This window comes from Meriones unguiculatus, chromosome X (assembly GCF_030254825.1).
Source record: "Meriones unguiculatus strain TT.TT164.6M chromosome X, Bangor_MerUng_6.1, whole genome shotgun sequence".
NCBI classification, from domain to species: Eukaryota; Metazoa; Chordata; class Mammalia; order Rodentia; family Muridae; genus Meriones; species Meriones unguiculatus.
In genome coordinates this window covers 48,104,777-48,117,986 of record NC_083369.1, presented here as the reverse complement: position 1 = coordinate 48,117,986, position 13,210 = coordinate 48,104,777, and positions in this window count along the sequence as shown.

The following is a 13,210-nucleotide window of genomic DNA, read 5'->3' as shown; positions in this document are numbered from 1 at the left end:
CGTTGCAAGCGGGTTTTTAAGTGCTCTGGAGTCATTTCGTTGCAAGCGGGCTTTTAAGTGCTCTGGAGTCATTTCGTTGCAAGCGGGTTTTTAAGTGCTCTGGAGTCATTTCGTTCCAAGCGGGTTTTTAAGTGCTCTAAAGGCATTTCGTTGCAAGCGGGTTTTTAAGTGCTCTGGAGTCATTTCGTTGCAAGCGGGTTTTTAAGTGCTCTGGAGACATTTCGTTGCATGCGGGTTTTTAAGTGCTCTGGAGCCATTTCGTTGCAAGCGGGTTTTTAAGTGCTTTGGAGTCATTTCGTTGCAAGCGGGTTTTTAAGTGCTCTGGAGTCATTTCGTTGCAAGCGGGTTTTTAAGTGCTCTGGAATCATTTCTTTTCAAGCGGGTTTTTAAGTACTCTGGAGACATTTCGTTGCAAGCGGGTTTTTAAGTGCTCTGGAGTCATTTCGTTGCAAGCGGGTTTTTAAGTGCTCTGGAGTCATTTCGTTGCAAGCGGGTTTTTAAGTGCTCTGGAGTCATTTCGTTGCAAGCGGGTTTTTAAGTGCTCTGGAGTCATTTCGTTGCAAGCGGGTTTTTAATTGCTCTGGAGTCATTTCGTTGCAAGCGGGTTTTTACGTGTTCTGGAGTCATTTCGTTGCAAGCGGGTTTTTACATACTTCTCAGACATTTCACTGGAAGCGGGTTTTTTAAATGCTCTGTAGGCATTTCGTTGCAAGCGGGTTTTTAAGTGCTCTGGAGTCATTTCGTTGCAAACGGGTTTTTACGTGCTCTGGAGTCATTTCGTTGCAAGCGGGTTTTTAAGTGCTCTGGAGTCATTTCGTTGCAAGCGGGTTTTTAAGTGCTCTGGAGTCATTTCGTTGCAAGCGGGTTTTTAAGTGCTCTGGAGTCATTTCGTTGCAAGCGGGTTTTTAAGTGCTCTGGAGTCATTTCGTTGCAAGCGGGTTTTTAAGTGCTCTGGAGTCATTTCGTTGCAAGCGGGTTTTTAAGTGCTCTGGAGTCATTTCGTTGCAAGCGGGTTTTTAAGTGCTCTGAAGGCATTTCGTTGCAAGCGGGTTTTTAAGTGCTCTGGAGTCATTTTGTTGCAAGCGGATTTTTAAGTGCTCTGGAGACATTTCGTTGCAAGCGGTTTTTTAAGTGCTCTGGAGCCATTTCGTTGCAAGCGGGTTTTTAAGTTCTCTGGAGCCATTTCGTTGCAAGCGGGTTTTTAAATGCTCTGGAGCCATTACGTTGCAAGCGGGTTTTTAAGTGTTCTGGAGTCATTTTGTTGCAAGCGGGTTTTTAAGTGCTCTGGAGTCATTTCGTTGCAAGCGGGTTTTTAAGTGCTCTGGAGTCATTTCGTTGCAAGCGGGTTTTTACATACTTCTCAGACATTTCACTGGAAGCGGGTTTTTTAAATGCTCTGTAGGCATTTCGTTGCAAGCGGGTTTTTAAGTACTCTGGAGTCATTTCGTTGCAAACGGGTTTTTACGTGCTCTGGAGTCATTTCGTTGCAAGCGGGTTTTTAAGTGCTCTGGAGTCATTTCGTTGCAAGCGGGTTTTTAAGTGCTCTGGAGTCATTTCGTTGCAAGCGGGTTTTTAAGTGCTCTGGAGTCATTTCTTTGCAAGCGGGCTTTTAAGTGCTCTGGAGTCATTTCGTTGCAAGCGGGTTTTTAAGTGCTCTGGAGTCATTTCGTTCAAAGCGGGTTTTTAAGTGCTCTAAAGGCATTTCGTTGCAAGCGGGTTTTTAAGTGCTCTGGAGTCATTTCGTTGCAAGCGGGTTTTTAAGTGCTCTGGAGACATTTCGTTGCAAGCGGGTTTTTAAGTGCTCTGGAGCCATTTCGTTGCAAGCGGGTTTTTAAGTGCTGTGGAGTCATTTCGTTGCAAGCGGGTTTTTAAGTGCTCTGGAGTCATTTCGTTGCAAGCGGGTTTTTAAGTGCTCTGGAGTCATTTCGTTGCAAGCGGGTTTTTAAGTGCTCTGGAGTCATTTCGTTGCAAGCGGGCTTTTAAGTGCTCTGGAGTCATTTCGTTCCAAGCGGGTTTTTAAGTGCTCTAAAGGCATTTCGTTGCAAGCGGGTTTTTAAGTGCTCTGGAGTCATTTCGTTGCAAGCGGGTTTTTAAGTGCTCTGGAGACATTTCGTTGCATGCGGGTTTTTAAGTGCTCTGGAGCCATTTCGTTGCAAGCGGGTTTTTAAGTGCTCTGGAGTCATTTCGTTGCAAGCGGGTTTTTAAGTGCTCTGGAGTCATTTCGTTGCAAGCGGGTTTTTAAGTGCTCTGGAGACATTTCGTTGCAAGCGGGTTTTTAAGTGCTCTGGAGTCATTTCGTTGCAAGCGGGTTTTTAAGTCCTCTGGAGTCATTTCGTTGCAAGCGGGTTTTTAAGTGCTCTGGAGTCATTTCGTTGCAAGCGGGTTTTTAAGTGCTCTGGAGTCATTTCGTTGCAAGCGGGTTTTTAAGTGCTCTGGAGTCATTTCGTTGCAAGCGGGTTTTTAAGTGCTCTGGAGTCATTTCGTTGCAAGCGGGTTTTTAAGTGCTCTGGAGTCATTTCCTTGCAAGCGGGTTTTTACGTGCTCTTGAGTCATTTCGTTGCAAGCGGGTTTTTAAGTGCTCTGGAGTCATTTCGTTGCAAGCGGGTTTTTACATACTTCTCAGACATTTCACTGGAAGCGGGTTTTTTAAGTGCTCTGTAGGCATTTCGTTGCAAGCGGGTTTTTAAGTACTCTGGAGTCATTTCGTTGCAAGCGGGTGTTTAAGTGCTCTGGAGTCATTTCGTTGCAAGCGGGTTTTTAAGTGCTCTGGAGTCATTTTGTTGCAAGCGGGTTTTTAAGTGCTCTGGAGTCTTTTCGTTGCAAGCGGGTTTTTAAGTGCTCTGGAGTCATTTCCTTGCAAGCGGGTTTTTACGTGCTCTTGAGTCATTTCGTTGCAAGCGGGTTTTTAAGTGCTCTGGAGTCATTTCGTTGCAAGCGGGTTTTTACATACTTCTCAGACATTTCACTGGAAGCGGGTTTTTTAAGTGCTCTGTAGGCATTTCGTTGCAAGCGGGTTTTTAAGTACTCTGGAGTCATTTCGTTGCAAGCGGGTGTTTAAGTGCTCTGGAGTCATTTCGTTGCAAGCGGGTTTTTAAGTGCTCTGGAGTCATTTTGTTGCAAGCGGGTTTTTAAGTGCTCTGGAGTCTTTTCGTTGCAAGCGGGTTTTTAAGTGTTCTGGAGTCATTTCTTTGCAAGCGGGTTTTTAAGTGCTCTGAAGGCATTTCGTTGCAAGCGGGTTTTTAAGTGCTCTGGAGTCATTTCGTTGCAAGCGGGTTTTTACGGGTTCTGGAGTCATTTTGTTTCAAGCGGGTTTTTACATACTTCTCAGACATTTCACTGGAAGCGGGTTTTTTAAGTGCTCTGCAGGCATTTCGTTGTAAGCGGGTTTTTAAGTACTCTGGAGTCATTTCGTTGCAAGCGGGTTTTTAAGTACTCTGGAGTCATTTCGTTGCAAACGGGTTTTTACGTGCTCTGCAGTCATTTCGTTGCAAGCGGGTTTTTAAGTGCTCTGGAGTCATTTCGTTGCAAGCGGGTTTTTAAGTGCTCTGGAGTCATTTCGTTGCAAGCGGGTTATTAAGTGCTCTGGAGTCATTTCGTTGCAAGCGGGCTTTTAAGTGCTCTGGAGTCATTTCGTTGCAAGCGGGTTTTTAAGTGCTCTGGAGTCATTTCGTTCCAAGCGGGTTTTTAAGTGCTCTAAAGGCATTTCGTTGCAAGCGGGTTTTTAAGTGCTCTGGAGTCATTTCGTTGCAAGCGGGTTTTTAAGTGCTCTGGAGTCATTTCGTTGCAAGCGGGTTTTTAAGTGCTCTGGAGTCATTTCGTTGCAAGCGGGTTTTTAAGTGCTCTGGAGTCATTTCGTTGCAAACGGGTTTTTAAGTGCTCTGGAGGCATTTCGTTGCAAGCGGGTTTTTAAGTACTCTGGAGACATTTCGTTGCAAGCGGGTTTTTAAGTGCTCTGGAGTCATTTCGTTGCAAGCGGGTTTTTACGTGTTCTGGAGTCATTTCGTTGCAAGCGGGTTTTTACATACTTCTCAGACATTTCACTGGAAGCGGGTTTTTTAAATGCTCTGTAGGCATTTCGTTGCAAGCGGGTTTTTAAGTACTCTGGAGTCATTTCGTTGCAAACGGGTTTTTACGTGCTCTGGAGTCATTTCGTTGCAAGCGGGTTTTTAAGTGCTCTGGAGTCATTTCGTTGCAAGCGGGTTTTTAAGTGCTCTGGAGTCATTTCGTTGCAAGCGGGTTTTTAATTGCTCTGGAGTCATTTCGTTGCAAGCGGGTTTTTACGTGTTCTGGAGTCATTTCGTTGCAAGCGGGTTTTTACATACTTCTCAGACATTTCACTGGAAGCGGGTTTTTTAAATGCTCTGTAGGCATTTCGTTGCAAGCGGGTTTTTAAGTGCTCTGGAGTCATTTCGTTGCAAACGGGTTTTTACGTGCTCTGGAGTCATTTCGTTGCAAGCGGGTTTTTAAGTGCTCTGGAGTCATTTCGTTGCAAGCAGGTTTTTAAGTGCTCTGGAGTCATTTCGTTGCAAGCGGGTTTTTAAGTGCTCTGGAGTCATTTCGTTGCAAGCGGGTTTTTAAGTGCTCTGGAGTCATTTAGTTGCAAGCGGGTTTTTAAGTGCTCTGGAGTCATTTCGTTGCAAGCGGGTTTTTAAGTGCTCTGAAGGCATTTCGTTGCAAGCGGGTTTTTAAGTGCTCTGGAGTCATTTTGTTGCAAGCGGGTTTTTAAGTGCTCTGGAGACATTTCGTTGCAAGCGGTTTTTTAAGTGCTCTGGAGCCATTTCGTTGCAAGCGGGTTTTTAAGTTCTCTGGAGCCATTTCGTTGCAAGCGGGTTTTTAAGTGCTCTGGAGCCATTACGTTGCAAGCGGGTTTTTAAGTGTTCTGGAGTCATTTTGTTGCAAGCGGGTTTTTAAGTGCTCTGGAGTCATTTCGTTTCAAGCGGGTTTTTAAGTGCTCTGGAGTCATTTCGTTGCAAGCGGGTTTTTAAGTGCTCTGGAGTCATTTCGTTGCAAGCGGGTTTTTACATACTTCTCAGACATTTCACTGGAAGCGGGTTTTTTAAATGCTCTGTAGGCATTTCGTTGCAAGCGGGTTTTTAAGTACTCTGGAGTCATTTCGTTGCAAACGGGTTTTTACGTGCTCTGGAGTCATTTCGTTGCAAGCGGGTTTTTAAGTGCTCTGGAGTCATTTCGTTGCAAGCGGGTTTTTAAGTGCTCTGGCGTCATTTCGTTGCAAGCGGGTTTTTAAGTGCTCTGGAGTCATTTCGTTGCAAGCGGGCTTTTAAGTGCTCTGGAGTCATTTCGTTGCAAGCGGGTTTTTAAGTGCTCTGGAGTCATTTCGTTCCAAGCGGGTTTTTAAGTGCTCTAAAGGCATTTCGTTGCAAGCGGGTTTTTAAGTGCTCTGGAGTCATTTCGTTGCAAGCGGGTTTTTAAGTGCTCTGGAGACATTTCGTTGCAAGCGGTTTTTAAGTGCTCTGGAGCCATTTCGTTGCAAGCGGGTTTTTAAGTGCTTTGGAGTCATTTCGTTGCAAGCGGGTTTTTAAGTGCTCTGGAGTCATTTCGTTGCAAGCGGGTTTTTAAGTGCTCTGGAGTCATTTCGTTGCAAGCGGGTTTTTAAGTGCTCTGGAGTCATTTCGTTGCAAGCGGGTTTTTAAGTGCTCTGGAGTCATTTCGTTGCAAGCGGGTTTTTAAGTGCTCTGGAGTCATTTCGTTGCAAGCGGGTTTTTAAGTGCTCTGGAGTCATTTCGTTGCAAGCGGGTTTTTAAGTGCTCTGAAGGCATTTCGTTGCAAGCGGGTTTTTAAGTGCTCTGGAGTCATTTTGTTGCAAGCGGATTTTTAAGTGCTCTGGAGACATTTCGTTGCAAGCGGTTTTTTAAGTGCTCTGGAGCCATTTCGTTGCAAGCGGGTTTTTAAGTTCTCTGGAGCCATTTCGTTGCAAGCGGGTTTTTAAATGCTCTGGAGCCATTACGTTGCAAGCGGGTTTTTAAGTGTTCTGGAGTCATTTTGTTGCAAGCGGGTTTTTAAGTGCTCTGGAGTCATTTCGTTGCAAGCGGGTTTTTAAGTGCTCTGGAGTCATTTCGTTGCAAGCGGGTTTTTACATACTTCTCAGACATTTCACTGGAAGCGGGTTTTTTAAATGCTCTGTAGGCATTTCGTTGCAAGCGGGTTTTTAAGTACTCTGGAGTCATTTCGTTGCAAACGGGTTTTTACGTGCTCTGGAGTCATTTCGTTGCAAGCGGGTTTTTAAGTGCTCTGGAGTCATTTCGTTGCAAGCGGGTTTTTAAGTGCTCTGGAGTCATTTCGTTGCAAGCGGGTTTTTAAGTGCTCTGGAGTCATTTCTTTGCAAGCGGGCTTTTAAGTGCTCTGGAGTCATTTCGTTGCAAGCGGGTTTTTAAGTGCTCTGGAGTCATTTCGTTCAAAGCGGGTTTTTAAGTGCTCTAAAGGCATTTCGTTGCAAGCGGGTTTTTAAGTGCTCTGGAGTCATTTCGTTGCAAGCGGGTTTTTAAGTGCTCTGGAGTCATTTCGTTGCAAGCGGGTTTTTAAGTGCTCTGGAGCCATTTCGTTGCAAGCGGGTTTTTAAGTGCTGTGGAGTCATTTCGTTGCAAGCGGGTTTTTAAGTGCTCTGGAGTCATTTCGTTGCAAGCGGGTTTTTAAGTGCTCTGGAGTCATTTCGTTGCAAGCGGGTTTTTAAGTGCTCTGGAGTCATTTCGTTGCAAGCGGGCTTTTAAGTGCTCTGGAGTCATTTCGTTCCAAGCGGGTTTTTAAGTGCTCTAAAGGCATTTCGTTGCAAGCGGGTTTTTAAGTGCTCTGGAGTCATTTCGTTGCAAGCGGGTTTTTAAGTGCTCTGGAGCCATTTCGTTGCATGCGGGTTTTTAAGTGCTCTGGAGCCATTTCGTTGCAAGCGGGTTTTTAAGTGCTCTGGAGTCATTTCGTTGCAAGCGGGTTTTTAAGTGCTCTGGAGTCATTTCGTTGCAAGCGGGTTTTTAAGTGCTCTGGAGACATTTCGTTGCAAGCGGGTTTTTAAGTGCTCTGGAGTCATTTCGTTGCAAGCGGGTTTTTAAGTGCTCTGGAGTCATTTCGTTGCAAGCGGGTTTTTAAGTGCTCTGGAGTCATTTCGTTGCAAGCGGGTTTTTAAGTGCTCTGGAGTCATTTCGTTGCAAGCGGGTTTTTAAGTGCTCTGGAGTCATTTCGTTGCAAGCGGGTTTTTAAGTGCTCTGGAGTCATTTCGTTGCAAGCGGGTTTTTAAGTGCTCTGGAGTCATTTCGTTGCAAGTGGGTTTTTAAGTGCTCTGGAGTCATTTCGTTGCAAGCGGGTTTTTAAGTGCTCTGGAGTCATTTCGTTGCAAGCGGGTTTTTAAGTGCTCTGGAGTCATTTCATTGCAAGCGGGTTTTTACGTGCTCTTGAGTCATTTCGTTGCAAGCGGGTTTTTAAGTGCTCTGGAGTCATTTCGTTGCAAGCGGGTTTTTACATACTTCTCAGACATTTCACTGGAAGCGGGTTTTTTAAGTGCTCTGTAGGCATTTCGTTGCAAGCGGGTTTTTAAGTACTCTGGAGTCATTTCGTTGCAAGCGGGTGTTTAAGTGCTCTGGAGTCATTTCGTTGCAAGCGGGTTTTTAAGTGCTCTGGAGTCATTTTGTTGCAAGCGGGTTTTTAAGTGCTCTGGAGTCTTTTCGTTGCAAGCGGGTTTTTAAGTGTTCTGGAGTCATTTCTTTGCAAGCGGGTTTTTAAGTGCTCTGAAGGCATTTCGTTGCAAGCGGGTTTTTAAGTGCTCTGGAGTCATTTCGTTGCAAGCGGGTTTTTACGGGTTCTGGAGTCATTTCGTTGCAAGCGGGTTTTTACATACTTCTCAGACATTTCACTGGAAGCGGGTTTTTTAAATGCTCTGTAGGCATTTCGTTGCAAGCGGGTTTTTAAGTACTCTGGAGTCATTTCGTTGCAAACGGGTTTTTACGTGCTCTGGAGTCATTTCGTTGCAAGCGGGTTTTTAAGTGCTCTGGAGTCATTTCGTTGCAAGCGGGTTTTTAAGTGCTCTGGAGTCATTTCGTTGCAAGCGGGTTTTTAAGTGCTCTGGAGTCATTTCTTTGCAAGCGGGCTTTTAAGTGCTCTGGAGTCATTTCGTTGCAAGCGGGTTTTTAAGTGCTCTGGAGTCATTTCGTTCAAAGCGGGTTTTTAAGTGCTCTAAAGGCATTTCGTTGCAAGCGGGTTTTTAAGTGCTCTGGAGTCATTTCGTTGCAAGCGGGTTTTTAAGTGCTCTGGAGACATTTCGTTGCAAGCGGGTTTTTAAGTGCTCTGGAGCCATTTCGTTGCAAGCGGGTTTTTAAGTGCTGTGGAGTCATTTCGTTGCAAGCGGGTTTTTAAGTGCTCTGGAGTCATTTCGTTGCAAGCGGGTTTTTAAGTGCTCTGGAGTCATTTCGTTGCAAGCGGGTTTTTAAGTGCTCTGGAGTCATTTCGTTGCAAGCGGGCTTTTAAGTGCTCTGGAGTCATTTCGTTCCAAGCGGGTTTTTAAGTGCTCTAAAGGCATTTCGTTGCAAGCGGGTTTTTAAGTGCTCTGGAGTCATTTCGTTGCAAGCGGGTTTTTAAGTGCTCTGGAGCCATTTCGTTGCATGCGGGTTTTTAAGTGCTCTGGAGCCATTTCGTTGCAAGCGGGTTTTTAAGTGCTCTGGAGTCATTTCGTTGCAAGCGGGTTTTTAAGTGCTCTGGAGTCATTTCGTTGCAAGCGGGTTTTTAAGTGCTCTGGAGACATTTCGTTGCAAGCGGGTTTTTAAGTGCTCTGGAGTCATTTCGTTGCAAGCGGGTTTTTAAGTGCTCTGGAGTCATTTCGTTGCAAGCGGGTTTTTAAGTGCTCTGGAGTCATTTCGTTGCAAGCGGGTTTTTAAGTGCTCTGGAGTCATTTCGTTGCAAGCGGGTTTTTAAGTGCTCTGGAGTCATTTCGTTGCAAGCGGGTTTTTAAGTGCTCTGGAGTCATTTCGTTGCAAGCGGGTTTTTAAGTGCTCTGGAGTCATTTCGTTGCAAGTGGGTTTTTAAGTGCTCTGGAGTCATTTCGTTGCAAGCGGGTTTTTAAGTGCTCTGGAGTCATTTCGTTGCAAGCGGGTTTTTAAGTGCTCTGGAGTCATTTCATTGCAAGCGGGTTTTTACGTGCTCTTGAGTCATTTCGTTGCAAGCGGGTTTTTAAGTGCTCTGGAGTCATTTCGTTGCAAGCGGGTTTTTACATACTTCTCAGACATTTCACTGGAAGCGGGTTTTTTAAGTGCTCTGTAGGCATTTCGTTGCAAGCGGGTTTTTAAGTACTCTGGAGTCATTTCGTTGCAAGCGGGTGTTTAAGTGCTCTGGAGTCATTTCGTTGCAAGCGGGTTTTTAAGTGCTCTGGAGTCATTTTGTTGCAAGCGGGTTTTTAAGTGCTCTGGAGTCTTTTCGTTGCAAGCGGGTTTTTAAGTGTTCTGGAGTCATTTCTTTGCAAGCGGGTTTTTAAGTGCTCTGAAGGCATTTCGTTGCAAGCGGGTTTTTAAGTGCTCTGGAGTCATTTCGTTGCAAGCGGGTTTTTACGGGTTCTGGAGTCATTTTGTTTCAAGCGGGTTTTTACATACTTCTCAGACATTTCACTGGAAGCGGGTTTTTTAAGTGCTCTGCAGGCATTTCGTTGTAAGCGGGTTTTTAAGTACTCTGGAGTCATTTCGTTGCAAGCGGGTTTTTAAGTACTCTGGAGTCATTTCGTTGCAAACGGGTTTTTACGTGCTCTGCAGTCATTTCGTTGCAAGCGGGTTTTTAAGTGCTCTGGAGTCATTTCGTTGCAAGCGGGTTTTTAAGTGCTCTGGAGTCATTTCGTTGCAAGCGGGTTATTAAGTGCTCTGGAGTCATTTCGTTGCAAGCGGGCTTTTAAGTGCTCAGGAGTCATTTCGTTGCAAGCGGGTTTTTAAGTGCTCTGGAGTCATTTCGTTCCAAGCGGGTTTTTAAGTGCTCTAAAGGCATTTCGTTGCAAGCGGGTTTTTAAGTGCTCTGGAGTCATTTCGTTGCAAGCGGGTTTTTAAGTGCTCTGGAGTCATTTCGTTGCAAGCGGGTTTTTAAGTGCTCTGGAGTCATTTCGTTGCAAGCGGGTTTTTAAGTGCTCTGGAGTCATTTCGTTGCAAACGGGTTTTTAAGTGCTCTGAAGGCATTTCGTTGCAAGCGGGTTTTTAAGTACTCTGGAGACATTTCGTTGCAAGCGGGTTTTTAAGTGCTCTGGAGTCATTTCGTTACAAGCGGGTTTTTACGTGTTCTGGAGTCATTTCGTTGCAAGCGGGTTTTTACATACTTCTCAGACATTTCACTGGAAGCGGGTTTTTTAAATGCTCTGTAGGCATTTCGTTGCAAGCGGGTTTTTAAGTACTCTGGAGTCATTTCGTTGCAAACGGGTTTTTACGTGCTCTGGAGTCATTTCGTTGCAAGCGGGTTTTTAAGTGCTCTGGAGTCATTTCGTTGCAAGCGGGTTTTTAAGTGCTCTGGAGTCATTTCGTTGCAAGCGGGTTTTTAATTGCTCTGGAGTCATTTCGTTGCAAGCGGGTTTTTACGTGTTCTGGAGTCATTTCGTTGCAAGCGGGTTTTTACATACTTCTCAGACATTTCACTGGAAGCGGGTTTTTTAAATGCTCTGTAGGCATTTCGTTGCAAGCGGGTTTTTAAGTGCTCTGGAGTCATTTCGTTGCAAACGGGTTTTTACGTGCTCTGGAGTCATTTCGTTGCAAGCGGGTTTTTAAGTGCTCTGGAGTCATTTCGTTGCAAGCAGGTTTTTAAGTGCTCTGGAGTGATTTCGTTGCAAGCGGGTTTTTAAGTGCTCTGGAGTCATTTCGTTGCAAGCGGGTTTTTAAGTGCTCTGGAGTCATTTCGTTGCAAGCGGGTTTTTAAGTGCTCTGGAGTCATTTCGTTGCAAGCGGGTTTTTAAGTGCTCTGGAGTCATTTCGTTGCAAGCGGGTTTTTAAGTGCTCTGAAGGCATTTCGTTGCAAGCGGGTTTTTAAGTGCTCTGGAGTCATTTCGTTGCAAGCGGGTTTTTAAGTGCTCTGGAGACATTTCGTTGCAAGCGGTTTTTTAAGTGCTCTGGAGCCATTTCGTTGCAAGCGGGTTTTTACGTGCTCTGGAGTCATTTCGTTGCAAGCGGGTTTTTAAGTGCTCTGGAGTCATTTCGTTGCAAGCGGGTTTTTAAGTGCTCTGGAGTCATTTCGTTGCAAGCGGGTTTTTAAGTGCTCTGGAGTCATTTCTTTGCAAGCGGGCTTTTAAGTGCTCTGGAGTCATTTCGTTGCAAGCGGGTTTTTAAGTGCTCTGGAGTCATTTCGTTCAAAGCGGGTTTTTAAGTGCTCTAAAGGCATTTCGTTGCAAGCGGGTTTTTAAGTGCTCTGGAGTCATTTCGTTGCAAGCGGGTTTTTAAGTGCTCTGGAGACATTTCGTTGCAAGCGGGTTTTTAAGTGCTCTGGAGCCATTTCGTTGCAAGCGGGTTTTTAAGTGCTGTGGAGTCATTTCGTTGCAAGCGGGTTTTTAAGTGCTCTGGAGTCATTTCGTTGCAAGCGGGTTTTTAAGTGCTCTGGAGTCATTTCGTTGCAAGCAGGTTTTTAAGTGCTCTGGAGTGATTTCGTTGCAAGCGGGTTTTTAAGTGCTCTGGAGTCATTTCGTTGCAAGCGGGTTTTTAAGTGCTCTGGAGTCATTTCGTTGCAAGCGGGTTTTTAAGTGCTCTGGAGTCATTTCGTTGCAAGCGGGTTTTTAAGTGCTCTGGAGTCATTTCGTTGCAAGCGGGTTTTTAAGTGCTCTGAAGGCATTTCGTTGCAAGCGGGTTTTTAAGTGCTCTGGAGTCATTTCGTTGCAAGCGGGTTTTTAAGTGCTCTGGAGACATTTCGTTGCAAGCGGTTTTTTAAGTGCTCTGGAGCCATTTCGTTGCAAGCGGGTTTTTACGTGCTCTGGAGTCATTTCGTTGCAAGCGGGTTTTTAAGTGCTCTGGAGTCATTTCGTTGCAAGCGGGTTTTTAAGTGCTCTGGAGTCATTTCGTTGCAAGCGGGTTTTTAAGTGCTCTGGAGTCATTTCTTTGCAAGCGGGCTTTTAAGTGCTCTGGAGTCATTTCGTTGCAAGCGGGTTTTTAAGTGCTCTGGAGTCATTTCGTTCAAAGCGGGTTTTTAAGTGCTCTAAAGGCATTTCGTTGCAAGCGGGTTTTTAAGTGCTCTGGAGTCATTTCGTTGCAAGCGGGTTTTTAAGTGCTCTGGAGACATTTCGTTGCAAGCGGGTTTTTAAGTGCTCTGGAGCCATTTCGTTGCAAGCGGGTTTTTAAGTGCTGTGGAGTCATTTCGTTGCAAGCGGGTTTTTAAGTGCTCTGGAGTCATTTCGTTGCAAGCGGGTTTTTAAGTGCTCTGGAGTCATTTCGTTGCAAGCGGGTTTTTAAGTGCTCTGGAGTCATTTCGTTGCAAGCGGGCTTTTAAGTGCTCTGGAGTCATTTCGTTCCAAGCGGGTTTTTAAGTGCTCTAAAGGCATTTCGTTGCAAGCGGGTTTTTAAGTGCTCTGGAGTCATTTCGTTGCAAGCGGGTTTTTAAGTGCTCTGGAGCCATTTCGTTGCATGCGGGTTTTTAAGTGCTCTGGAGCCATTTCGTTGCAAGCGGGTTTTTAAGTGCTCTGGAGTCATTTCGTTGCAAGCGGGTTTTTAAGTGCTCTGGAGTCATTTCGTTGCAAGCGGGTTTTTAAGTGCTCTGGAGACATTTCGTTGCAAGCGGGTTTTTAAGTGCTCTGGAGTCATTTCGTTGCAAGCGGGTTTTTAAGTGCTCTGGAGTCATTTCGTTGCAAGCGGGTTTTTAAGTGCTCTGGAGTCATTTCGTTGCAAGCGGGTTTTTAAGTGCTCTGGAGTCATTTCGTTGCAAGCGGGTTTTTAAGTGCTCTGGAGTCATTTCGTTGCAAGCGGGTTTTTAAGTGCTCTGGAGTCATTTCGTTGCAAGCGGGTTTTTAAGTGCTCTGGAGTCATTTCGTTGCAAGCGGGTTTTTAAGTGCTCTGGAGTCATTTCGTTGCAAGCGGGTTTTTAAGTGCTCTGGAGTCATTTCGTTGCAAGCGGGTTTTTAAGTGCTCTGGAGTCATTTCATTGCAAGCGGGTTTTTACGTGCTCTTGAGTTATTTCGTTGCAAGCGGGTTTTTAAGTGCTCTGGAGTCATTTCGTTGCAAGCGGGTTTTTACATACTTCTCAGACATTTCACTGGAAGCGGGTTTTTTAAGTG